The 25519-nt window shown below is 39.0% G+C and overlaps 1 long non-coding RNA gene and 2 pseudogenes across 3 annotated transcripts; 1 reads left to right on the top strand and 2 right to left on the bottom strand.

The window, feature by feature from the left end:
• Positions 1-2195: 2195 nt before the first annotated feature.
• On the bottom strand, positions 2196-2784 carry LOC311605934 (ferritin light chain 1-like; annotated as a pseudogene). The gene has a single exon. The product of its transcript is annotated as a ferritin light chain 1-like (transcript).
• A 16249-nt stretch (positions 2785-19033) lies between these two features.
• LOC311604498 lies at positions 19034-21238 on the top strand. The gene is made up of 3 exons (XR_014781521.1): positions 19034-19247; positions 19611-19667; positions 20925-21238. It is a non-coding gene; the product is annotated as an uncharacterized lncRNA (long non-coding RNA).
• Positions 21239-23246: 2008 nt separating this feature from the next.
• LOC311604497 (pyrroline-5-carboxylate reductase 3-like) lies at positions 23247-24786 on the bottom strand (annotated as a pseudogene). The gene has a single exon. The product of its transcript is annotated as a pyrroline-5-carboxylate reductase 3-like (transcript).
• Between the last annotated feature and the right edge of the window lie 733 nt (positions 24787-25519).

Below are 25519 nucleotides of genomic sequence, written 5' to 3'. Positions count from 1 at the left end.
GAAAGAGCAGCAGGAATAATCACTACCCCAGTTTTCAAGTTGTACTACAGAGCTATAGTAATAAAAATCACATATTGTTGGCATAAATAAATCAAACAGAAGTCCCAGACATAAGTTCACACACCTGTAGACACTGGAACAGATTCTGAACTGGCTTGTTTCGCAGTTGATTGACTTGTTGAACAATGGGGTTTCATGGAGATTCCTAAATAACCCAGGATGATGAGAGGACAGAAGGTTGTTCTCTGAAAACTAGCAGTGGTCCCCATTGACAAGGGCAATACACACAGTTCCTTGAACTTGGAGAGATCAAGCTGGTGCCTGCATGGAGCCTTCTTCCTTACCTTCTAGGATCTTTGGTTTGCAAAGATACTCTACAGGCCACCGAAAGAGAATTCTGGACACCAACCCAGCCACAAATACCTCCTGCCTGAAAATATGCAAAGGCATGTGGTGGCTCAGAACTTGTGGGAGTCGGCAACCAATGTTTGGTGTGTGTGTGTGTGTGTGTGTGTGTGTGTGTGTGTGTGTGTGTGTGTGTGTGTACTCAACATATATATGTAGATATATGTAGATTTAGGTATAGGTATAGACAGTGTATATTTGGGTATATGCATACACACATATATGAAATGACCATATGTATGTATATAATGATTCCTAATGATATTCTGCTGTACTCTTACATCAGTGTCTCTAGTAATCATTACAGGGGATTCCTCCAGTAGCCGACAGGAAGAGGTGCAGAGACCCAGAGCCAGGCATTATGGAGAGAGAGAGTATAAAGTGGAGGTCTCTATCAGGCCCCCTTTTATCAGAGACTGACCACAAAAGAGAAGGAGGAAAGAAGGTAGGAGGCAGAGGGAATGGAGGACACCAGGAGAACATGTCCCTCTGAATCAACTACGCAGAGCTCAGATTGGCTCACATAGACCGAGCTGACAAGCATGGGGCCTGAGTGGGGATGCATCAGGGCCTCTGCATGCATGTCACAACTGTTAGCTTGGGGTGCTGTGGGACTCCTACCTGTGGGAGCAGATGTATCTCTGACTTTTTCACCAGCTCTGGGGACTCTCTACCTCCTATTGGGTTGCCTTGTCCTATCTTGACATGAGGGCTTTTTCCTCGTCTTCTTGTGTTTTGTGGGTGTTTGTTTGTTTTTGTTTTGTTGTTTGGCTGTCTTTTTTTTGGACACATGCCTTTTTCTGAAGAAGAAATGGAAAAGGAGTAGATCTGTGGAAAAGAGCCTCTCAGGGGAGCTGGGAGGAATGGAAGGACGGGAAAATGTGGCTGAGGTATATTGTATGAGAGGAGAATCTATTTTTAATAACACACACCTGGAAACTATAGAATCTTTTGAAAAATTAATATTTCAAGAGGGAAAGTTAGTCAATAGAGTACTAACATAGCAATAATGTGTTCATCCATAACAGTCCGTCAACTGTCTCATCTATGCCAAGGACTGTTCTAAGCACCGAGAATTCAAAAGTGAACAAAGGACTTTTCCTATAAAAGTTACCTACTGATAGCAGAAAACAAACTTTTCATGAAATATTAACAACAATCTTTACATGTATAAATAAAACATAAATATATAGAGAAGGTAATAAATCATATATTAAATAAAATATTAAAGATAAAAATGTATGCATCAGGGAGGAAGTTTATAAAGAGGGCTTGAGACCTGTCTAGGAGCATCTAATTTTAAATAAGACAAAGTAATTCTGCCTAAGAATCCAAATTTTGAGAAAGGATTCACCAAAAATGTTTTTAATACTTTGCTATCATTTGTTCCAGAAGTCTGTATATCAAAGAGCCGAATCTTTGCTTTGAGCCAGGATTCTTGGCGTACACCTGTAGTCACAGACCCGGGATCCCCTAGCAGGAGGATCATGAGTTTGTGGCAACTAGGGCTATCTAAAAGTTATTGGTGTTCCTAAAGTGAGAAGTGTTCCCTAATTTCTTTAGTTGGTAAAGCCTATTTGGAAAGTAAAAGAGCTTTTATTTTGGCAAGGACTTAAAAATATTGAATAAAATAATAGTTTGGTACCAAAGAAGCATTCTACTTATTCGAGGCTCCAGGCTCCACCCCCGCCCCCCCACCCCAGTTCAATAGGCTTTACTTTTACATGGTCCAAGACTTGGGAGGGGCTCCGGGGCGGTTACAAAGCTGCCTAGCGGCTTGAGAGGTTCATTCAGGTGAAGGACCTAAGGATGGCTGGTGCACACCACAGGAGGGAGGCCCTGGGAAGACGAGGAGGCCTCCTAGCTGTGCTTGAGAGTGGCCTGCCAGTCTGCGCTGGCTGCGGCCGAGCCAGCCTAAGATGTTGGTCAGGTGGTTGTGCATCTTCTTGATGAGCTTTACCTCCTTATCCAGGAAGTGGTTTTCCAAGAAACCGCAGAGATGAGCGTCTGTGAGCGAGAGAACCCAGGGAATGAAGATCCAAGAGGGCCTGGTTCAGGTCCTTCTCCAGGGCCAAGGCAGCTTCCATGGCCTCCTGGGTTTTACCCCATTCATCTTGAGATGGCTTCTGGGCATCCTGGAAGACAGCGCCCTCCCCCCAGCTCCCTGCCATGCTCTTTCTGCAACTTGAGGAGATGTCCTTGCACCTCTCCTAGGCCAATTGCTGGGAAAAGTGGGCTACACCTTCCAGGGCCATGTCATCCCCATTAAAATAAATAGCGCAGAGAGAGGTAGGTATAGGAGGCCCGCAGGTGTAAGTTGACCAAGCTGTTCATGACAGCTTCCACTTCGGTGGAATAATTCTGACAAACCTGGGACATTATGGCTGATCCGCAGTATGGAGCTAGTCACAAAGAGACTGGTGCTGGCTGGTTCTAGCAGCTGAGGGCGATGAGGAGCTGGTCCTGGAGGCTGTGGCTGGAGAGACCATAAGGCAGATGGAGACTAACCAAGAGGGAGTCCCAGGTCTGTTCCAAACACTGTAGAAGCAAGTCACAGATCCATAGGACCTCCAATGCGCTGCTCTCGGTTCCAGGCTTTTAATGAAACAAATGGTATAATGAATATTGCCATGTTTATTTTTATCATCTTTCTAACTACAAACGATTAGGTATACAAACATGTTTTTAGAATACCTAGTTCTCAAGAGGATTAATTGAGATAGGAGCTATACATATATTTTCAATATTACTTCAAACATATATTATACACAACCAGTAATTCAGGGGGCTGTCACAAGAGAACTAGACTTGGCTGAAGAAAGAGAACCTGTTATGGCTCGGTTACTTCTGATTGATCGCCTTCATTAGTTCTGGTTTCATAAGATTGTTCTTTCATTTTCTTGGAGAGTTTATTGATGAGTAAGAACTCATAAAACATCGTGAACAATTTTGTCTACGTGTTTACATGTGTTCTTTCAACATATCATAAATGATGTTTCTTCATCAATCCATGACTAGATAAGTTCTGCTTTGACATTTCTATAAATTATAAATGTACTTGATGTCTAAAGATGAATTTTGCAAATTTAGATTTAAGTGAACATTTCTACTTCATATTAAAGTCAGACATAACTTTTAGAGTTATATATATATATATATATATATATATATATATATATATATCCTTCTGGGTAATTATAAGCAAAACCAAAACAAATAACTACTTATATTAAAGTTTTATATATTCTTTATACATAAAAATGATCTTGATTATTAATTAATTTTAAATTATTAAATTAAATTACATGAAGCTTAGGGAATGGCCCAATATGAAATTATCTATGTTTGAGAGGAATTCTTAATGTTATTTAGAAAAATCTAGACATGATGAAATAAAACCCAGGTGAGAGAGATGCCCTGTAGATACGTCTGGTACCCATCTTCTCCACAGAGACAGCAAGACACATTGCCCATTAGGAGCATCACATGCTGTGGTTATAGAATTGTTGGCCTGGTCACAGCATTCAGCCCCAAACCATTTTCCAAGAGGCATAAGCACTTTATAACTTCAGAGAAAATGACTACACAGTACCAAAGAAAAAAAAGAAAGTATCATTTCAAGCTTAATAGTCAACTGAAAGGAAAGAAATTGGATACAGTAAGAAACACTTTTCTATCCCAAAGTGATACCCTGCTGTCATGGTTAAAGAAACACATGCTAAACAGGTAGAATGGCACCAAGTACATGAACAACAGTAGTTAGCAGCTTTTTTTTTCTTTTAAGGAAAAGCAGAACAAGAGTAATTAAGTTGAGCTAGCAATGTAGGGCAATGGCAGTGAAAGAAGGTTGGGATGTCCCACTGTAGAGACTGGTTTGCTCACCACACAGGGCTGCTTAGGCAGAGCCCTCTGTGAATGGATTGAGGTGCTGGGAAAGCTGGCCCTCCTTCCTCCTGCTGCCTGATGATTCCGTAGCTGCAGTCTTGGGGCTTCACAGGAGGGCACTAAAGCACCCCATGGACAGAGTCAGTTTTCTGGCTTCTACAACCATAAAATTTATCAAAGGGGTAGCTGGAAATTTTTGTCAAGAAATGTAGATCCAATTTAAATTTTGCTGTCTAAAATCTTAAGATCCCATTACTAGTTTTACCAGCGAGTAAAAACTCACCAAAGAGTAAATATTCTGTTCAAATTTTGGGGTAACAAAATATAAATTTCAAATAGTACTGTATTATGATTTTAAAACTACAATACAGGTTAACACCCTGTAATTTTGTTTCTTAGAAAGTAGCATGCTTTGTTTTGTGTGAAGCCTCGGTAGTTGCTCACTTCTTAGAGAAGAGTGAGGAGCAGGGACCGCAGACACTTCTTGTTTATTAAGGGTGATTGTCTGCTCTTGGCAGCACTTGACCTACTGCTTGCATTCTCACTCTAAATTTTACTGTTCATCAATACGTACGCCAGTAGATGAGTAGATATTTTCCTCCACTACTTTATTAATTTCATTACAGCTTGATCCCAGCCCCTCCCTCCCCTCCTCCCAGTTCCACCCTCAAGCTGCTTCCCCATACTCGCCTCCCTTTATCCTCAGAGAAGGAGAGACCCCACACGCACATGGGTACCAGCCCACTCTGACACAGGACTAAGTGCATCCTTTCCCACCGAGGTCAAGCAAAGCAGCCCAGATAAGGCAATGGGATTCAAAGGCAGGCATCAGGGGCAGCGACAGCCCCTGACCCAGCTGTTAGCGGAGGTACATGATGACCAAGCTGCACATCTGCTGTTTGTGTAGGTGGTCTAGGTCCAGCCCGTGTGCTCTCTTTTCTCCTTGTCATCTTTCATTTTCTTTTATACTGGAGACTATTTAAAAAACTAGCTATTAAAGTGTGTTTAGTCTTCTGTCTTCAAAATTTGACCTTTTCATTTAACATCTGACGTAATAAAATCAGATCTATTCAAAGTAAGATGAAAAGAAGTTAATTACAAGAAACTAATTCTAGATGTCATTAACTTAAGTCACATCTCGATCTTGTCATTATTTGTGAAAAAAATCTAGTAACATTCATGCATTTAGTAAAACTTGTAAACATAAAATAGAATAGAATGTGGTGTCTAAACTTGTTAGAAGTAATCAAAAAATAAATAATGAAATACCACAATGGAGTTTGATTAAATGACCCTTCTGACGGGTCACAACTGTAAAGCAATATATCATGGAGTGTTCAGAAAAAATACTTTATTTTGCAAACTTATTATTATCAAAGAAGCCACAATTTTCAGTGTTTTAATAAAACAATTTATTTGATTTATGTTTTCTTCTTTGTAAACTACAGAGGAAACCAAAATTAAGCATATTATTAAAACTCACATGACTATGTAGATTAGTCTCATTTTTTAATTACAGGGCACTGATTTCCAAGCCACCCTAGGCAACACAGAGCTTCCCAAATCACTATCTAAACTGCTGGTTCCTGGATAATGTGACCAAACACATGACAGGAGTCACTTAGAAGAGAAAGGGTTCATTTTGGTTCATGGCTTGAATGTACATCATAGGATATGTACTAGAAATTTTTCTTCTTGCTGTGTCTAAGGAATTTAGGGCAGGGTTACATTCCATTATAATGTGGAAGGGAGCGGTCAGTGCAGACAGTGGTGGGAGAATAAGGCAGCTGGACATGTTGTTACTGCAGTCAGGAAACAGGGAATAGAATGTGCATTTGACCTATACGTTTCCTGTGTCCATTTCCAGTTACCCATTTCCTCCAGGGAGGCCCCATCTACTAAAAGTTTACAACATTCTAGGACAAGGGAACCAACTGAGGACCAAATATATATAGTTGGTCTTCTCTGTTCAGTGAAGCCTCCCTGATCATCCACTTGGAAATATGTGACCTAGATGATTCTAAATATAGCCAAGTTGACAATAAAGATTAAAATTGACACCTTCCTATCCCTATGACTCCAAAGTATCTTCTAGTCAACCACAATGATAATGCTCTAACATAGCTTCTCTTCTATGGGTCATGACTGCCTGAACTCATTGGTGCCTCTGTAACTTTCCACTTAGCAGCATGAAACCACTACCTCCAAAAGAAGCCAGGAAACAGAAATTAACAGAGAAAAATGATATATTTAAAGTTTGGCATTCAGTCTAGCATTCAGTATCTTGCCCCAAATAGGTGTTAGCATCTTGCAGTATATAGAAACCATGAAACAAAAGACAGAACACAGTTGTCCCTAGAACATTTGTTTCTTCCTTACACTCCTGGTACCCTGGTGGGCTCTAGCGTTTGCATTCTCTGTTATTTCGTGCTCAAATCCAGGCTTGTAAGACAGAGTAACATTCCATCTGATCAAAAAAAGAGTCTCAGGGCTTTATGTTATACTATGCACAAGATTCTCAGCCCTTTTCTGAGTATTCAATGTTCTTTATCTCTGGGTCCATCTCTTTGATACATGTAGTACAAAAGCCTTTAAAACAACTTGTCTTTGGAAGTCACTTTCAGCTTCAGTGAAGATACCTACATCCTTCTAACTCTAAGTAAAAATGTCTACACCTTTTCATGCATTAGAAAAAACCTTATTTTATTTGCCTGCGTGTTTGAATTCTTCTGTCTTGTCTCCATGTATTGATATTCTGTCTTCCACATAATCTGCTCCACATTAGCCTGTGTACTATCATATTGAACTAATTAGCAGCATATGTGCAATAGCGGCATGAATGACCCAGGGCAACCAAACACTACTTGACTGGGCCTCAGGCCCACTCCACAGCAATTATATATATATATATATATATATATATATATATATATATATATATATATATACATATGGTCAAATACTACAGCTATGGAGGTGACAGGCCCTATGAGGTGATATAATACTGTCATTCTGCTAAATAAGCATTGTTAAACTGCTTTCTGAATATATGTTGGTACACATAGACTAATGCAGTTCTCAGACTTGGTCAGAAAAGTCTCTTTCGGTAGCAGATGATGTCAAGGCAAGCACTCCTATAATGAAATGCTTAAAGTAAGTGACCAGTCAGTATTGAGATCCTGTCAGCTCCTCCGGGTCCTATGGAACATTATAAAGCAGAGGATGAAGGACTGGGTGAGGGAAGCATATAGGAAAGTGAAATGAAGCACCGTCTAAGGGACGTGACACGACATTGCGGCCGTGAACACAAAGCAGCTATGTCTGTCTGCGTGGGCAATGCTGCACAAAAACAAAGGAAGGAGAAAGAAGGAAGAAATACTGAGAGAGAAGGAAGGAAGGACAGACAGGAGGGGAAAAGGAAGGAAGAAAAGTGAGAATAAGACTGCGACTACTTTGGAAGGAAGAGTTCAGTGTTGAGTGAGCTGAGAATGAGATGCGCTGCGCTGCTATGGGGCGGAATGATCACACTGCACAACAGGAAGCGTGATACCATAAGGAAACTCTAAAACTAATTATGAAAGTATTCGAGTGTTATGTAAATGTCAAAAGGGATTATCCTGACAGCAGGAAGGAAGGGCTCTCTCCAGTGTGCTTCCTGTCCCACTACTTCTGCATCTCCAGTCTATTGGTATCATTTTCATCTCTGGTGCTTGAAAGCATTCTCTTTTTTTTTCTCCTTTATTAATTTATTCTTGTTACATCTCAATGGTTATCCCATCCCTTGTATCCTCCCATTCTTCCCTCCCTCCTCTTTTCCCCTTATTCCCCTGCCCTATGACTGTTCCTGAGGGGGATTACCTCCCCCTGTATATGATCATAGGGTATCAAGTCTCTTCTTGGTAACCTGCTGTCCTTCCTCTGAGTGCCACCAGGTCTCCCCCTCCAGGGGACATAGTCAAAGGTGAGGCACCAGAGTATGTGAGAAAGTCATATCCCACTCTCCACTCTACTGTGGAGAGTGTTCTGTCCATTGGCTAGATCTGGGTAGGGGCTTAAGGTTTACCGCCTGTATTGTCCTTGGCTGGTGCCTTAGTTTGAGCAGGACCCCTGTGCCCAAATCTGCCTATCATAATGTTCTACTTGTAGGTTTCTAGGACCCTCTGGATCCTTCTACTTTGCCATTCTCCCATGATTCTCTCATCTAGAGTCCCACTAGAATGTCCTCCCCTCTGTCTCAGTTTCCTGGTAAGTGAAGGCTTTCGTGGGACATGCCCCTTGGGCTAATATGCAGATATAAGTGAGTATATACCATTTGAGTCTTTCTGCTTCTGGGTTAACTCACTCATTATGATCATTTCTAGCTCAATTCATTTATCCACAAATTTAGCATTCTCGGTTCTTTGATTCCGTCCTCAGCTTCACGTATAACTTTCAGCATGTGGCTCACACATCCTGAAGTTCTCTGTCTTTGAAATTTTCTAATAATATATTTAAGTCTTATCTCTTAAAAATATACTCTAGCAAAGCCCTTCTGCTATGACAATGACTGCCTAGTATTTCTCCTTCCAGGCTATACTCCTAAATTGATAAGTCAAAATAGCAGCAGATATCTCTTAGTTCCTAATTAGTCTCTTGTGTTTTTGCCTTGTAGTGTTGGAAATCCAGCCCAGGATGGGCCTTGCATGTTGTAAGCAAATACTCAACACTGAGCTTCCCTCCCACCTTCCTGTCTCTGATTCTTACCTGGTCTCGTTACTGTTTTATTGCTGAGAAGAGACTCCACAACCAAGGCAACCTATAAAAGGAAGCATTTAATTGTGGGCTTCCTTGCAGTCCCAGAGAGTGAGTCACTGACCACCACAGACAGAAGCAAGGCAGCAAGCTGGCAGGCATATTGCTGGAATATAGTAGCGGAAACATCTAGAGGCAGAGAGAGAAACAGTCGGCTCCTGGCATGAGCTTTTGAACCCTCAAAAGCCACCCTCAGTGACACACCTCTTGAAGTAAGACCACACCTCCTAATTCTTCTGAAAACAGTTCCACTAACTAGGGACCAAACATTCAAATATATAACCCTATGGGCCTTTCTCATTCAAATTACTACCCTACTTAACCTAACAAGGACTGGCCTAAAGTTAAACTACGCTTGATGTGTCATGGCAGCCAGACATGGGAATCTGAGCTTTCACAATGAGCATATCCTTACTTATATAACAATTTTATTATAGAAACCAAGACAGAATTAGCTAACAAACTACTGATATTATAAAATTCTGTGGTTCACTTTAATATGGTTTTTTTCCACATGATAAAAAGTATTAAATTAAGATCTAGTAACAGATATCAATTCCTCTCCAACAAAATCTGAATAACTAGCATTTTTATTTAAAGCAAACTGCCTCAAGGCCAAAGCTGTCACTTTCATCTTAGTACATATATTCAGAAATCAATGAATTTTGTTTTGTTACATTTTCAAAAACAGAAAAGTTAACTGGCATAGAGGTTTCTCTTGATATTATTTCTTTTCACATTTCTTAAGATAATGCTATTGAAAAAATCTATATCAAAGTTTTATTAATTTATACATTAAGGTATGTTAGAAGTAAATAAAAATGTATTTTAAATTACAAATGTTATATCTTCATTTATTAAAAATAAAATGAGATTAGGTCAGATATTAACTTACACATTGGTATGGTGGTTATTTAAAATAGGCAAAGTATTGTTAAATTCTGATTATGTTAATGTGGAGATTACATTTAAAAGACATTATAGATAAATGAGCCAGATTCTTAGACTAAAACTATATAATAATAATAATAATAATAATAATAATAATAATAATAACAACAACAACAACAACAAGTTCTGCTAAGCATGGAGGGTATAATAAAGTCTACATTGTGAAGTCGGATATAAAATTAGGATCAGAGGCCCATAATTATAAATTATCATGTAGGTTAAATGGACAAAGTTACATTAGCACATGTAGAAAGGATCCAAAGTAAATAGGACAAATACTTCTTTCAGAGAACCATGTTAGCAGTAGAAATACACACAAAATAAGCAAATGAGAGAGCCGTGTTTTGGCAGAACGCAGAGACACCCTGTCCAAGGAATGGCTTTCTCGCCAATGACTCAATCACACCAGCTTCCCTGGCGTCTCTCTCTCTCGTATCCAGATGCCAATGAATATCTGGATCATAAGACTTCTCTGCCCTGTGACAGCAAACTTCTACACAGAAGTTGGCTTTCAATAGAGACGTGCTTAAGGCAATAGGTTGCATTGGCTGAACTCCTACAAATATGTGTGCCTACATGATGGCTCTATTTTCATTTTGGAAACTGGCAAATTTGTCTCTGATTTTAGATTTTGAATTCACACCCTGAGGCATGGTGTGGGACAAAACATAAACTGATGAATAAATAAAAGTAAGCACTTGTGCACACATTGTCCTTGATAAGAATGTAAATATTGTGAACCTGTCACTACAAGAGTTGGGCTGTGTTAAGCCTTCCTAGTAATGTGACTCGTCTTTTTCTGTGCAAGAACACTTGCCTTTTCCTTAACATCTAACTTTAAGGAGGCTTCCTTTGAAAGCCTCAGTAACCATCTTGTATATAATTTACAAATAGAGAATATACATATTCTGGAAGCAGTTAAATATGGTGATCAAAACACACATTTAAATGTTTTTCTTCTAGAACATAACATTAAAGGCGCCTGTTACAAGTTTAAGTAGATAGATCATTTCCTGAGCTTTTCAAAGCATCAGAATAATTTCATTATTGTGACATTATTTCTGGCTGTAACATTGGCTTTGGACAGTTTACTAACTTGTCCATCTGTCTGCCAAAATTCTCCAGTATTGTTTCCTCTAGCTTCATTTATCACACTGGTGACTGTGGTTCTCACCTAGTTACGGGTCTCTGTGTTAGCTCCAATCTACCAGAAGAAGAAGCCTCTGTGATGAGGGTCCAGTGATGCAATGGCCTACGGATGTCCCAAAGTGTCATCAGGACTCATTTTAGTGCTGTGTTCTTTTAGCAGAACAACAACGGTAGATTTTCTCCAAGGCTCATTATCTATCCTGTCTCAAGTTCTTTGCCACTTTATCACTGTCAGGTATGGCTTCCATTTCATGAAGTGCGGCTTGAAAAAAGAAGTGTTTGATGTTGCTTTAAACAGAGAAAATTCCAACCATTTTTTTTAAACAAGGAAGACTCGGGAGGCAGATGGTGGAGTGAAACTCCCTAGCTCAGAGAGGCAGGGAAAGCACCCAGCTGACCTTACTAGTTAGCTGGTATCCCAGAAGGAAAAAGCCAGCTTCCCCTTCTTCTCCTTCTTCTTCTTCTTCTTCTTCTTCTTCTTCTTCTTCTTCTTCTTCTTCTTCTTCTTCTTCTTCTTCTTCTTCTCCTTCTCCTTCTCCTTCTCCTTCTCCTTCTCCTTCTCCTTCTCCTTCTCCTCCTCCTTCTTCTTCTCCAAGCTATTTTAAATGCTCTTCTCTCAGTGTTCTTCCTTTCAGTTTAATCCCTGTCAACTGGTTTCTTGCTCTGCCTCTTGACCTATGGTTAACTTTAATCCTGTGTACAGAAAGGCCTTGGATTAAAGGTATGTGCCGGGCTGAGCCACACCGTAAACACCTGTTTACAATAAACAGAAAGTTCTTGAATTAAAGGTGTGTGCTACAGCTGAGCCACTCCACCACTAGAAACAGGTTTTTTCAGTTCACAGTCTCAGGATTCACAATGGGATCAACTATCCTACAACAGGGTGGTTTCTCGTGGACAACATTATGGTTGAGGGGTCACCATAACTTAAATGCTCACAGCATTAAGAAGGCTGAGAACCACTGATCTATATGGAAGAGGAGGCAGCAAGGTTATGAGTCAGAGGTGAAAGATGACTCAGGTAAGAAGTGTCTTCATCTCATCAGGACTTGTACACGTATTAACTCATGGGACCACAGCAGCATTCATAGAATCTACACAGCTTCAAGGCAGACAGAGTCAGTAACTGAAGGTGGCAGGTACACATGAGCTCCTACTCCTAACCAAGGAGCTATGTGTAAGGATACCTGGATAACTACTAAACAAGGGAAAATCACTTCTGTTCAGTGTAGTGTGTGTGTGTGTGTGTGTGTGTGTGTGTGTGTGTGTGTGTGTGTGTGTGCATGCGCACCAGGGCAGGCCCAATGCCCACATGTATTTGGCTAACAAAAAACAAAATAAAAAAGGTGGGGGTTTGTTTTATTTTGTAATGTCTTGAAATTTTTGTCTTATTGATTTTGGTCTGGTTTGGTTTTCATTCTTTGCATTTTAAGCTTGTTTTGCTTAATTTTTAAAGGTGTGTGTGTGTGTGTGTGTGAGAGAGAGAGAGAGAGAGAGAGAGAGAGAGAGAGAGAGAGAGAGAGAGAGAGAGAGTAGGGAGGCAAGGAGGATCTGGAAAGAATTGGAAGAGGAAAATTCTGATCAAATATATTGCATAAAAGAAGCAGTTTTCACCTAATATTATTTGTGTTGCCTGAGATTCACTTTTGCTATCTATTTTTAAGTTTTCTATTATGTTTTTATTCTTCTTGGTAGCATGTTATACTCCTAAGCTTTTTTTTTTTAAGATCTCACAGTCTCTACTGAAAGGCAGAGAATATAAAAGCTTTTTAAAATCCATGCTGAAGGAAATATTTATCCACTAAAATATGCACAACTGCATTTTTCCATGTACATTTTCAAGTCATTAGTGCAGGGAAGAGGTCAGAGTTCACTCTTGGAAGCTCTTCTGAGTTGGGTTTTACAATACTGTAGTTTCAATGTTTTTAAATTTTGTGATTTTGTCACTACTACTTCCTTCTACATGTCGACTATGAGGCTTTAGAGGGGTTCATTAATATCCTTAGTCTCTCAAAGGGTCTTTATCTCCACAATTTGCTAAAGAAGGAAAACCTCTCTTCTTATACCTGTTCATGATCAATAGAATACACTTTCTTCTTAACCATTTCAACTTTCTTTTCTCTTTCTTTTTAAGGAAGACTCTATGGTTTTTTTCAACTTTGTTTTAATCACAGTGGTGATTGAAGTCTACATTGTAACAGTGTAGGATCTTGAATATAAACACACTTTTCTTTGGCATCTTTGCCTTCCCTTGCACTAGCAGGACCTTTTCAGTCTTGCATATTGGTCAATAGCAGACATGATGAACTGAACGGAAGTAAGTCTCCTGATGTGTGCTAATGGTCACTGAAGTTCATTCATGTACGTTTTAAATTGCAGCAGCATAGACCTTCTGATTTTTACTTACAATAAATTTAAATAATGATCACTAGATAATGTGCTTAAAATAATTTGAGAGTAATTCCTAGTATCTGTGTTTCCACTGCATGGAAATTATCTTCAATTTTTAAAATGGTTTACTCATTAACGTACTTGTTCCCTCAAAAAGCTTATGGAGTATAATTTTTATAAACAATTAGTGCAATGAAGAGGATCCAAATCAGCCAACAATACAATGTTTTCAAACACGAGTCTAATGAAAAAAATCTCCAATAATTTCATTGACAGAAAAGCTGGAGAAATCAGAGCTTGCATCGTACACTGAGGTTAAATTTATAGTGCCAATGAATGAATGAAATTTCCAGTTGATAATTGATTATCATAAAGGGAAAAGACACCACAGTAGGTGCCAGTTGGCAAGTGGTGCACGACTTGGCAGTCTCTGTTGATGCCACAGACGGCATCAACACCCTCACAGAACTGTCATCTCATCCAGAGAGGTGTTCTATGTACAACAAGGTTGGTACACTTTTCAGAGGAAGACTGAAAATCCCTGAATCTTTGCCTATCCAGCAAAGGCACAAAGGAAAATGAAGAGCATTTTGATTTTGTAAAATATATTTGTGACTATAAACGCTGTAATATCAAATTTTCAAATTTCATTGACATGTACAGTGTATCTTTTAAATGTGTGTGTGTGTGTGTGTGTGTGTGTGTGTGTGTGTGTGTGTTGTCATGAAAAGAGCTTTGGGTCATTAAAAATAGATAGTTCTTTACTTAGAATTTTAGGTGAAGTGCACAGAAAAGTTTTGCAAGTAAATGTTTTTTTCATTGAAATTCAATGAATTCAAGTTGCTGTAGGATGAAGAACAGTCAATGTATAAGAGAAGAAGTGTTTAAGGAAATGTAGTAATTTATTGGGATGGATTACTGTGGATATAAAGCAGAAAACATGAACCTTTTAATTTTAACATAGTTCCAGAATGAGGGAGAAGATGGGCAACAGTCATCATATAAACACCAAAGAGATGTACTAAGCTCACGAGACACTTTTCACCTCCCGAGTTGTTCTGCCCTACCAGGAGACACTTACTCACCAACATAAGACGGCCAGCCCATACTGTGACTTTCCAACAGGCACAGCCCTTTGCAGAACAAGCAAGCTTCTTCCCAGGCAGGACTGTGCCTGTGGTCGATCATTTGCTGTGCTATTTGTAACAGTAAGTGAAATATGCTTGGGAGATTCTTGAATCGTAGTGACTTCTTTTAACATCTATAGGTAAAAAAATTATATCAAATGTCAGTTATAACTTGTCATTAGAGCAGTAGTTAATCTTTAGCATAATTTTATTTTTTGTAATGCTGTTATAGATATAGAATTCGAATACATATGTTACCAGGCAAATATCAAACATTATTAAAATATTTATAAAACATAATAATAAATTATCTTAATGTCTATTTATGTGTAGCCATCCATTCTATACTTTTTACCCAATATAAAAGTCCACTGTCCATTGAGATGCCTCATGGGTCAAAGGTGGATAGAAGCTCCTGCTGGTAAGCTTAACAACCTGAATTCTAGCCCTAGTACCTGCAGGGTAGAAAGAGAGAATGACTCATGTTAATAGTTCTGTGACCTTTAAAAAGGCAGCATAAAAATGCACCTAACCACACATACACAAATAAATAAATGCAATAAAAAATTTAAGTAAATAATTCTTACCATGTGGATTCAGAAATGTTTTCACTCAACAACTTACTAAAAACATCTCTCAGGACAATTTTATCCAATAGTATTATAATCTCATTTGTACTGTATAGAGTACATATATATGACATTTTAAGAATAAATATGTAAATATGTATATACTTATGAACAATTTTCATATCTCTTATTCTTTCATTTCCTTAGTGAAATGAATGCAAACTATATATCAAAACTATGGATTTATATTCAAAGCTGAAAAGTCAAAAGATGTAAAATATTTACTCATGTTGGATTTTTTACATGACTATGAGACCCTTTATATTAAAATATGAGTTTCTATGTTATAGAACTATCCCAATTTTATTTTGTATATATAACAGACCATTTTTTTTACTTTTTAAAATAATTTTATTTTAGTAATTTATTTTTGTTACATCTCAATGGTTATCCCTCCCTTGTATCCTCCCATTCCTTCCTCCCTCCCATTTTCCCCTTACTCCCCTCCCCTATGACTGTGACTGAGGGGGACATCCTCCCCCTTTATATGCTCATAGGGTATCAAGTCTCTTCTTGGTAACCTGCTGTCCTTCCTCTGAGTGCCACCAGGTCTCCCCCTCCAGGAGACGTGGTCAAATATGAGGCAGCAGAGTTCGTGTGCAAGTCATACCCCACTCTCCACTCAACTGTGGAGAATGTCCTGTCCATTGGCTAGATCTGAGTAGGGGTTTGAAGTTTATGGCCTGTATTGTCCTTGGCTGGTGCCATAGTTTGAGCAGGACCCCTGGGCCCAAATCTGCCTATCATAATGTTCTTCTTGTAGGTTTCTAGGACTCTCTGGATCCTTCTACTTTAATGTCAATAATTAATAAATAGGACCTCATGAGGCTAAGAAGCTTCTGTATAATAGACCATTAAAATGGTGAAACCATATCATGTATGACATTTGTAATTAGAGATATTTATGTTAAGTATAAGCCAATGCAGAAAGACAAGTACTATATAATCTTATTTCTATGAAAAAAAATAGAAAAGGACAAAGTAGATGTAGAGAACAGATTAATCATAACCAGAGGCGAGGAAAGAAATGATGGAACAATACAGACAGAGCTCAATTAATTGATATAAAATGAAAGTTAGGTGTGAGAAATAAGTTCCAATGTTCACAAACACAGGGGATTAACACTGTCATATATAAATAGCACCATCCCCATCACACATTCAAATTACAAGAAAAGATTTTGAAACTCATTTCTGCAGCTAAACAGTAAATGTTTTAGGTGAAGAATGACTGGTTTCCTAATTTCAGAATATTCACATAGTTAAATCACAACTCTAAACTCATAAATATGTACAATTATAGTATGTGTTCTAAAAGAAAAAGGAAATGACAGAATATATTTGAATTATGCAAGACTGACAGGCTTATACATGACCCACATGGCTCTCAGAAACAGTCAACACCAGAGCTTCCACTTGGAAGGATTGTCTTCGTAGGCATGACAGAGTTGGAAATTGATAAGGAGCAGGATTGACTATAAAGACTCATGGCTTTGTGAATCATGAACTCAGGAATCAAAAGTTTGAGAAGACCTAGTCTGATTCTGTATTTATCACCCATGAAAGGTAAAATTGTTATCTCCTAATACCCTGTCCCTTCCTCACCTGCAGCCTGCTTCTGGATCTGAGTTGTGGGCATGATAAACATCTTCACGTTGAAGTGCTGACTTAGTCTGGGACCCATATTCCTTTTGTTTTACTTCAACAGCATATTCTGCCACATTTTATACGTTTCTATGTATCTATTGACTAGTTCATAGTAATTCAGATATCATTTACACATAATTCCTGTTATGCAGTTTAGTCAAGCATTAATATGTATGTAATTAATTAAATAAAATAAAGAAAACATCTTATGACAAACATTCAATCTACCAATAGGTTAACCATAAAATGGCACAGTGAGGCGACAATATTTTATAGTAAACATCAGTACTGTATCCTGCATTGCCATACTGGATTAATGATGATAGGGAGGGGCATGAAAACACAACATTTGATAAGGAATATTTGAATGTGTTGAAAGATCATTACATTAATCCCCAAGTCTTTATCTTGGCTGCCTCATAGGGTTATTAATTAAAATAGTAAGCAATACCGAAACAGCAAGTCAGATGCCTTGTGGAAAAGCCAAAGGAGACATCCGGTAATTTGCATGAGAAGTGGAAATGGACCTCCTGGTCTCAGAGGCCCTGGAAATAAGGAAGTCAGTTGGGCTACCATGAGACTCCAAAGTGTTCTAGACCAGGAGGAAGCACAGCGCAGCAATAAAAGAATTGCAATACAACCGTTCGGACTGAGATGGAACATCTAGATTAAACTATCTAAATACCATGTGAAATATTTAATGCTTACTTTGAGCAGTTCCTTTTTGCCTTTGTGATTCCGTAGCTCACGCCTGCTGTTTCACTCTGCAGTAGTCACTGATGCAAGATCTAGCCGGCTGTGTGTCTAAGCATGTTGCCTTACAATTGCTTTTTTCCTGCTTAACAGCAAAGGCTACTTTGAGCTTCTCACACGGCCTGCTGTTCCATGCATGCATGTGTTATACTTTGTGTTTTCAAAGAAAATGTTAGGATTAAAGTTCTGTAGTACCAACCCTTTTTTCTTATTGTGTATACATTAAAAGAAAAGAACAAACTTGTAATATAATTTACCATAAAGGATACCTGCGTGTTCCATCTTCCTTTATAGGATGATAACAAACGCACTCAGCACCAAAGCTGATGTGCACGTGCTGTTCTGAATCCTCTTGATGCTCAACAATGACATTATATAGAGAAGTAGTTCTTTTTTTTTTTTCCTTCAACAACAACAAGAACAACAAAGTGTGGAGTTAGCAGCCTCTGAAAAGTGACAAGGTGTGCACGGTGTTGATCACAATACCTCCTGGGTAGAGGAAGTCAAGTTACATCAATGACTGGCACTTTACTGCAATTTCACAAAGTTCCAGTTCCATGGGAATTCATGAGTATTCGCAAAATATGAAGAATTTCCTTTCTTTTCATAGTATTCACACCAAAATAAAGATAATTGGTAGCAAGCTTATTTGATCATCATATAATTTAATTGAGCTGCCATCATGAAATATAAATTTATTCCCAGAGAATATGATTTACGGTCTCTTATTTTTTATCAGAGCATACCATTTCAACAAATTTATATGCAGAAAAATCTGAAATTTACTTGAACATATCTAGAACTATTTTTCTTATGCAAAATTGCAAACTCAATGAATTCCTCATATAGAAAACACAATTTTAAGTACTATTCTTTATCAGTGGGTGGATTCTAAAGCCACTCTCAACAAATTTTGACCATTATGATAAAAGTTACTAGACTACAATCAGTATTTAAGAATTACTATTTTCTTTAAACACACAGATTACTAACTTATCAAGTGATTAAATATACCAAGCTTGTTGCACACATGCGTGAGTAACATGTCTCTGATGGGGCACTGTGGGGTGTACCCGAGCTTTGCTACACTAGCAAGCTAAAACGGTTTCAGAATTGTATGGATTTTTGTTCTTCCAGAGGGTACAATGAGAATGGCAGTTCTACAGAGAGTTCCGTCAGGTATTGACACAGAACCTTCATCATCCTCACAGTGTCCTGAGGGACAGGTCATTGTAAGCTCCTATTAAAGAACTGGGGTTGGCGCATTATGATGCCATGAGTGATGTCAGCACTCAGGAATCTGAGGCAGGAGCCCTCACAAACTCCAGGCTAGGCTGTGTTACAGAGGGAGTCAGACTGTGATCAAGACAATGACTGTATCTTAAAGAGTAAATGAACAAAAACAGCAGCAACAAAAGCAAGAAAACCTCAATAAGAAGAAATGGAAAGAAAAAGGAAAAAAAGATAAAGAATTGATACACACAATGTACTGTGTGATTCATAGCAAATTATCCAACTGGTAGGTTTTTAATTTATTTTTTATTTAATTAATTTATTCAGATATCAACTCAGTTGTTATCCCATCACTTGTATCCTCCCATTCCTCCCTCCCACCCTCTTTCACCCTATTCCCTCCCCTAGGTCTATGACTGAGGGGGACCTCCTCCCCCACTGTATGATCATAGGCTATCAAGTCTCATCTTGGTAGCCTGCTTATCCTTTCTTTGAGTGCCACCAGGCCTCGCCACCAAGGGGAGGTGGTCAAATATGGGGAACCAGAGTTTGTGTCAGAGTCAGTCCCTACTCTCCACATAACTGTGAAGAATGTGTTGTAGATCAGAGTAGGGGTTCAATGTTTAATACTTGTATTGTCCTTGGTTAGTGCCATAGTTTGAGCCGACACCCCTTGGGCCCCGATCCACTCGTCACGAGTCAACTGGTAAGTTTTTTTAAAGCCAGCTGCCATTTGAATTACATTTGAATCAATATATAAATAATTTGACCAATATAAAACTAACGGTGTCTTATACTAAAGCACATCATTACTAAATAAAAAAGAGGTAGGGACACAAGTTTTTCCCTTCACGTCAGTTTCTATCACAGACCTATAGTGCACTTCCACATGCTTCTTATTAGCTATGTCATTGAGGTACTTGGTTAAAAACTAATTTACCCAAAGTCAAAACCATTTCAACACTGTAATTAATGATTATATAACACCCACACACATAAGGAGAACTTTTGCTTTCCAAGTCCCTTTCACAGATTATTACACATTTTGAACTAGAATTCTACAAGTGTTTATTTTCCTGGTCATGCATCCTAAGTTTGGGGGAAACTGTCTGTCTGATGCAGGTTTTCATATTAACATGGCTGTCACTGTGTTTTGTGCAAATTCAACTAAAAGAGTGGGAAATTCAAAGACTACAAAATGATTTCTTTTCCACCAGCTGCTTATGGCTGACTAGGGAGATTGCAATTAGAAAGCATTCCGCTGTCGCTGTTCCCACAAGAATGCAGGATGATAAAGAAAAATGTGGACCACAAAGGGTTCAACATCTGCATCATTTTATCTATCAAATAAACAATGGGGCTGCAGCTTTTTGTTTGTGAATGCAGAAAAGGCAGAAGATCTTCTCAGATGAGCTTAGCTGCTGAGTTCTGAGAAGTGCGAGTCATTGCACTGTGTGCAAATAAGAATACTGCATGAAGCATATGCCTATTTCATCTGAGGTTGCCCGACTTTTTAATAAGCCATGAACACTATGTGCCCTTTTTATTAATTTTTCTAAAGTGAGACATAATATAAAAGGTTTTACTATAAAACTGCCTGAAGTTTAATTAAAATGCTTCAACAGGAAAACTTTATTAATATTTAACATCCTGACTCTTGTAAAGTTTCCTAGTATACCAAAAAAATCCAGCAAAGATAAACATAATTACTAATTTGTAATTATTATATGTTTTATAATTCAGTATAGTATAGTATAGAGCTCATGGTATTTTGGATTAAACCATTAGGCTAATATTTTTAAGTGTATTTGTAAGATTATAGGTAATTTCCTCCAAGCACTGTACATTTAAGTGATACATCAACAGGTATAAAAAAGTATATCTCTAGTACAGTAGATTCACTTGAATAGCCTAATATTTTTGTTCCTCACTGTACTCACACCATTTTTGGTATGACTTTCAGGATTTTCTACAACCACCTTCATCCACATCTTCCTGCCACTATAAATCTGGATTATTTTTTGCACTTTGCTTTTCTTTGTAAGGTGTCAATATACAGTATGATAGCAAATACAAAAGGCTTGGGAATTTGTGGTGTCTTTCCCTTTATTAGTTTTCTTCTTCTCAAACCTTTGCCTTAGCTAGTCTCTAAGGAAACAAAAGCCATAACAGACACAACTGAGGACATTATTGGTAGACCCCCTTAGCTGCACGTGTGACACCTGGAAGGATCCATAGAACTGCCTAGGTAACCCACTCCTGACCAGTGAAGCGTGACCAGGGACAGAAAGGTTAGCTGAGCCTGTCCAGGTCAGCTGAATTCTATAAACTCCTGAGCCAAATAAAATAGTATTCCTTTTATTTGCCATTGATACAGTTGAACTCACTTATACACAACATTCTTTTGGCCATAACATGCTGCCCCAATTCATCAAGAGGCAAGCTGTAATGCATCTGCAGTTCTTCCCAAATGAGATGTGATTGCAAGTGGAGACGAGGAGACGCTGCTTATAACTGACGACAGCGAGTTAACCTCTCTCTAAATGCACAATCCTGTTTGACTCGTCCCACTAAGTGCAGTCTTTGAGTGCATGGTTGTTTTTCCCAATGAAGAATTTTAAGAAACAAGGCATGACTCCTGAGCACTTGTGATGAGGTGTTAACTCGACTGAGTTAAGGACTTGTCAATCATTAGCTCTAGGAATAGCACTGAGGGCATTTCCAGGGCAAACTGGCGTTTAAAACAGTGGACTTCACAAGGAAGACCTGTACTCAGCACTAAACAGTCCATACAACTGAAGAACTCAATAAAATAAAAAAGGAGAAAAAGAGCCAGTGTTTTATCTATATCTAGCCACTGTTCTTCTACTGCCCATAAACATCAGGACCTCAGTGACTGGCTTTTAGAGCTTGGAACTTTCCCCAGCAACAACCAAATACTCTAGAGGTTTATCAGGTCTTTGAAGTTAGAAAGAACTGTGTGATAGCTTCCCTCATTCTCTGTTCCAAATATGCTTTATCACAGGGATTCTTAGCATCCATACGTACAAGAGTCAGTTGCCACAATCCATGCCTTCTTGTCTCTATATATGAACAATCTGCTGACGATCTAAGGGACTCTGGTACCCAAAGCTCTTCATTGGAACAACTTGTTGATTCATAGTCTAGTGTGAGTATGCGCCTGTGCACACATGAGATTTTTGCAGCCCACCACAAGAGGCTTCCAAACTACAGAAATGCCATGTTTTTTTTTATGATTCTACAGAAAGATAAGACTCTCAGGTAATTGATAAAGACATTCTTAAGTGTGTAAAACTGGCACACACACACAAATCTTTGGGGATATGTGCATCCCAATGGAGAGAAGAGAGAATATCCAGTTTTGAATTGTCTAACACAAATCCTCCAAGAAAACCGTATGCATGGGCTGATAGAAGGAAACATTAGAGATTTTGTGAGGCCTGCGGGGAAGGATCAAGACGCCTTGGTCAGTATGACATGAAAATAATGGGAACAGGGAAGCTAAAGTATCAGACCCAGACATCGTATTATTTTCGTTGAAGAGGTTTATATTATTCCATTCTTTCCTTCTTGTCCCTTATAATTGACTGCAATCTTTGCAAAGAATGACTTTCCTAGTCATCCAACATGCAGGCAACATAAAAAACGCAATCAGTATGTTTTTATGTGTCAAAGAAATTACACTCTCTTGAACTCTGCCTGTACTTTTGATTTTTTATTCTATACAAGCACTGCAAACACTGAATTAGAGAAGGCTGACCTGGGACACTGCTCCTGGGAGAAATATAAAGCTATGAGCCTGTGCTCACGATATTTTTGTCAACCAATCCATACATAATCTTGTTTTATGGGCATGAGTTTAAAGTTGTCCTGTTGAATAAATAGTCTTGATTCAATAACATCAAAGTGATGGCTCATAGTACTTCACACTTTTTTATTATTTATGTGCAAGAACTAAAAATTACCTCATAAACTGCCTACAAAAAAGATTCTGATGTAGCTCCAAATAAAATAAATATTGGAAATTTATAAAACAATCTAGAAATTCAAGTATAAGTATACTCCTGATGAACTTGATAATTACTTTTACTATACTTTTACTATAATCAACTACGTTAGTTTTAGTATAAAAACTACCATATGTATAATTCAATAAAATTAGTAAACAACATATCTGGCAATAAGCACAAATGCAGTATATATCCCCTGCCTAATATATCTTAAAACAATTTTTATGTATTCTTTGAAATTTTTTTTTCAGGGAACCAATGACTTTATTGGGCTTACAGAGTATGGATGGGGTGTTGCTTACAGGAGTGTGAGTGACCCCAAAGCAGCCACACCATCAAAACATCTCATTCCAGCATGGAAAATGATGTTCCCATATCTGCAATGAATGGAAACCTCTCGTGCCTCAGTTAATCGTCAACAGCTACATATTCTACTACCTCCTGAGACCATGAGGCCCTGTGCAATCAGGACACAAGTACACCTGGCTGAGCAGTGCAGAAGGGAGGATCTGGAGTCTCAGATAAGGGTCAAATGACCCTCCCCACCTTCCCTTCCTTGAATGAATGTCACAGTCAACAGACCTGATCTTGAGGGTATTTGACAAGTAGCCCCAGCTTCTCTAATGAAGATGGTAGCCATTACGTTTGGATGACGACGGCACTTTACCATACCCATGCAAGGCTAATCTCACCACTCAGAGGCAGTAGCTGTGCAGAGTGCCTATGGTCTCATCTGAAGCCTGCCTTTCTCCTTGCGGAATTCTTTAGGCCAGCCAGTAGCCACTTCCACCTTGCTCATGGCTGCTTGAAGGTCACACTGCTCTAGGGCATGAATGAAGCCCAGGGACGGTGGTTCCAGCAGGTGTGAGGACATCTGTGGGGCACTGGGCTGGGCTTCCCTTCCTTCTGCAGCATTTTGGCTGTCCCCAGCATTGTCTGGGCAGCAAAGTGGTGGGTCAGGTCACTGGGCATGCCCATCTTGAGGGCACCTTCAGCGAGGGCCTCTGAAAATGGACACATGGAAGCCACACCACTGGCACTGAGGCCAGGGTGGAAACCTACGCAGGACTCAGGAACCTCTATGCACTGCCCACAGCCCTCCAGAAAGTTCTGTAGGAGCTTAGCATCATCATTCCCAGAATGGTGGTCCCGTGTCATCGCCGTGTTCCCCGCCTGTATTAGGCAGGGTAGATTGGGAGAGACACACAATCATCATGTGTTTGGGGGCAGCAGCTCGTCCAGAGAGATCACAGCAGCCAGACAAGACGATGTGCTTTGTGGTGACTGCAGGAGCCACCTCTGCCATAACAGTTGGCAGGACTTGGGGCTTGGTGGCAAAGACGACAATGAGCAGTTCTGTGGCACCTCCTGATTGCAGCGAGTCGTCTGGCAGCCCCGAGCCTTGAAGTGGAGAGGTTTGGATGAGGCCTTGAGTGATGGCCTCGGCCATGCATCCTGAGGGCATGAAGTGCACACACAGAGGCCTGCGTGCCGTCATCGTGTCCACGATAGCTTTCTCTCCTATTCTTTAACAACTTTATATATGTTGTGCTAGTTAGTTGTGGTCAGTTTAACAGAAGTTAGAGTTACTAGGCAAGAGGAAACACCAATTGAGTGATTACCTCCAGAATATAGCCCTATGGGCACATCTATAGAGAATTCTGTCACTAATGTTTGATAATAAAAGGGCCCAGTACCACCCAGGACCAGGACTGTATTTTTTTTTAAATCAGTCTGAACAAGCCAGTCAGCAGCGTTCCTCCATTGCCTGCCTCCAGGTAGCTGCCTTCCCTTCCCTTCGCGGTAGCCTGCCACTTAAAAATTTAAGATGAAGTGAATTCTAACCCTCAAGTTGCCTTTTGGTCCTGGTGTTTATCATATCATATCAAAGAAAATTAAGATATATGTATACAATACATCTTGACCCTATGGGCGCCTTAGTGCTTCTTTCCAACACTCCAAATACTCCTTTCCCATGAGGATCTCCCTCCAAATTTAAGTCCTTCTTCTGTAATTTATTGCACAAACCATCACCATCCCTGATTTTAAGCTATAATTCAGACTTAAAGTAATAAAAAAAAAAACAGCATGCTGTTGGCATAAAAACAGACACATTGATCAATGGAATAGAATTGAGGACCCAAGCTCTCATTTCTAAAGCCACCTTATTTAGGCAAACTGCCCAACAATGCTTGCTGGAGAAAATAGAGCATCTTCAACAAATGGTACTCATTAAACCAGATAGCTATTTATGGAAGAGTTAAACTACATACTTATCTCTTACTCTGCACAAAACACTACTCCAAATGGATAAAGAACGTTACATTTTTATTTCAAGTATTATGATTAGGAACACATAAATAAGCCTTATTCTAGATTTACATTATCATCAAACACATAAATATATACCATCAAACATTTATATATATATATATATATATATATATATATATATATATATATGTGTGTGTGTGTGTGTGTGTGTGTGTGTGTTCTTGTTCTAAATCTGGATAACATTCCTTCTTTC

The sequence above is a fragment of the Acomys minous genome (assembly GCF_964271855.1).
Source record: "Acomys minous genome assembly, chromosome: 9".
NCBI lineage: Eukaryota > Metazoa > Chordata > Mammalia > Rodentia > Muridae > Acomys > Acomys minous.
The sequence above is the reverse complement of the archived record's forward strand: the minus strand, read 5'-3'. Positions and strand labels throughout refer to the sequence as shown.